A 3435-nucleotide genomic window follows, 5' to 3' on the forward strand; every position below is an offset into this window, starting at 1 on the left:
TATATATCCCCCCCACACCTCATCCTGTATATCTGTGTACCCCCTCCTGTATATATATATCCCCCCACACCTCATCCTGTATATCTGTGTACCCCCTCCTGTATATATATATATCCCCCACACCTCATCCTGTATATCTGTGTACCCCCTCCTGTATATATATATATCCCCCCACACCTCATCTTGTATATCTGTGTACCCCCTCCTGTATATATATATATCCCCCCCACACCTCATCCTGTATATCTGTGTACCCCCTCCTGTATATATATATATATATATCCCCCCACACCTCATCCTGTATATCTGTGTACCCCCTCCTGTATATATATATCCCCCCACACCTCATCCTGTATATCTGTGTACCCCCTCCTGTATATATATATCCCCCCACACCTCATCCTGTATATCTGTGTACCCCCTCCTGTATATATATCCCCCCCACACCTCATCCTGTATATCTGTGTACCCCCTCCTGTATATATATATCCCCCCCACACCTCATCCTGTATATCTGTGTACCCCCTCCTGTATATATATATCCCCCCCACACCTCATCCTGTATATCTGTGTACCCCCTCCTGTATATATATATCCCCCCACACCTCATCCTGTATATCTGTGTACCCCCTCCTGTATATATATATATATCCCCCACACCTCATCCTGTATATCTGTGTACCCCCTCCTGTATATATATATATATATCCCCCCACACCTGATCCTGTATATATGTGTACCCCCTCCCTGTATATATATATCCCCCCACACCTCATCCTGTATATCTGTGTACCCCCTCCTGTATATATATATCCCCCCACACCTCATCCTGTATATCTGTGTACCCCCTCCTGTATATATATATATCCCCCCCCCACACCTCATCCTGTATATCTGTGTACCCCCTCCTGTATATATATATATCCCCCCACACCTCATCCTGTATATCTGTGTACCCCCTCCTGTATATATATATCCCCCACACCTCATCCTGTATATCTGTGTACCCCTCCTGTATATATATATATATCCCCCACACCTCATCCTGTATATCTGTGTACCCCCTCCCTGTATATATATATATATATCCCCCCACACCTCATCCTGTATATCTGTGTACCCCCTCCTGTATATATATATATCCCCCCACACCTCATCCTGTATATCTGTGTACCCCCTCCTGTATATATATCCCCCCCCCACACCTCATCCTGTATATCTGTGTACCCCCTCCTGTATATATATATATCCCCCACACCTCATCCTGTATATCTGTGTACCCCCTCCTGTATATATATATCCCCCACACCTCATCCTGTATATCTGTGTACCCCCTCCTGTATATATATATCTCCCACACCTCATCCTGTATATCTGTGTACCCCCTCCCTGTATATATATATCCCCCCACACCTCATCCTGTATATCTGTGTACCCCCTCCTGTATATATAATCCCCCCACACCTCATCCTGTATATCTGTGTACCCCCTCCCTGTATATATATATCCCCCCACACCTCATCCTGTATATCTGTGTACCCCCTCCTGTATATATATATATATATCCCCCACACCTCATCCTGTATATCTGTGTACCCCCTCCTGTATATATATATCCCCCCACACCTCATCCTGTATATCTGTGTACCCCCTCCTGTATATATATATCCCCCACACCTCATCCTGTATATCTGTGTACCCCCTCCTGTATATATATATCCCCCCCACACCTCATCCTGTATATCTGTGTACCCCCTCCTGTATATATATATATCCCCCCACACCTCATCCTGTATATCTGTGTACCCCCTCCTGTATATATATATATCCCCCACACCTCATCCTGTATATCTGTGTACCCCCTCCTGTATATATATATCCCCCCACACCTCATCCTGTATATCTGTGTACCCCCTCCTGTATATATATCCCCCCACACCTCATCCTGTATATCTGTGTACCCCCTCCTGTATATATATATATCCCCCACACCTCATCCTGTATATCTGTGTACCCCCTCCTGTATATATATATCCCCCACACCTCATCCTGTATATCTGTGTACCCCCTCCTGTATATATATATCCCCCCACACCTCATCCTGTATATCTGTGTACCCCCTCCTGTATATATATATATCCCCCCACACCTCATCCTGTATATCTGTGTACCCCCTCCTGTATATATATATCCCCCCACACCTCATCCTGTATATCTGTGTACCCCCTCCCTGTATATATATATCCCCCCACACCTCATCCTGTATATCTGTGTACCCCCTCCTGTATATATATATCCCCCCACACCTCATCCTGTATATCTGTGTACCCCCTCCTGTATATATATATATCCCCCCCACACCTCATCCTGTATATCTGTGTACCCCCTCCTGTATATATATATATCCCCCCCACACCTCATCCTGTATATCTGTGTACCCCCTCCTGTATATATATATCCCCCCACACCTCATCCTGTATATCTGTGTACCCCCTCCTGTATATATATATCCCCCCCACACCTCATCCTGTATATCTGTGTACCCCCTCCTGTATATATATATCCCCCCACACCTCATCCTGTATATCTGTGTACCCCCTCCTGTATATATATATATATCCCCCACACCTCATCCTGTATATCTGTGTACCCCCTCTCCTGTATATATATATCCCCCCACACCTCATCCTGTATATCTGTGTACCCCCTCCTGTATATATATATATCCCCCCACACCTCATCCTGTATATCTGTGTACCCCCTCCTGTATATATATATCCCCCCACACCTCATCCTGTATATCTGTGTACCCCCTCCTGTATATATATATCCCCCCACACCTCATCCTGTATATCTGTGTACCCCCTCCTGTATATATATATATCCCCCCACACCTCATCCTGTATATCTGTGTACCCCCTCCTGTATATATATATCCCCCCACACCTCATCCTGTATATCTGTGTACCCCCTCTGTATATATATATATATCCCCCCACACCTCATCCTGTATATCTGTGTACCCCCTCCTGTAATATATATATCCCCCCCACACCTCATCCTGTATATCTGTGTACCCCCTCCTGTATATATATATCCCCCCCACACCTCATCCTGTATATCTGTGTACCCCCTCCTGTATATATATATATCCCCCCACACCTCATCCTGTATATCTGTGTACCCCCTCCTGTATATATATATCCCCCCACACCTCATCCTGTATATCTGTGTACCCCCTCCTGTATATATATATCCCCCCACACCTCATCCTGTATATCTGTGTACCCCCTCCTGTATATATATATATCCCCCCACACCTCATCCTGTATATCTGTGTACCCCCTCCGTGTATATATATATCCCCCCACACCTCATCCTGTATATCTGTGTACCCCCTCCTGTATATATATATCCCCCCACACCTCATCCTGT

The sequence above is a fragment of the Rhinoderma darwinii genome, chromosome 4 (genome assembly GCF_050947455.1).
Source record: "Rhinoderma darwinii isolate aRhiDar2 chromosome 4, aRhiDar2.hap1, whole genome shotgun sequence".
In the NCBI taxonomy this organism is placed as follows: domain Eukaryota; kingdom Metazoa; phylum Chordata; class Amphibia; order Anura; family Rhinodermatidae; genus Rhinoderma; species Rhinoderma darwinii.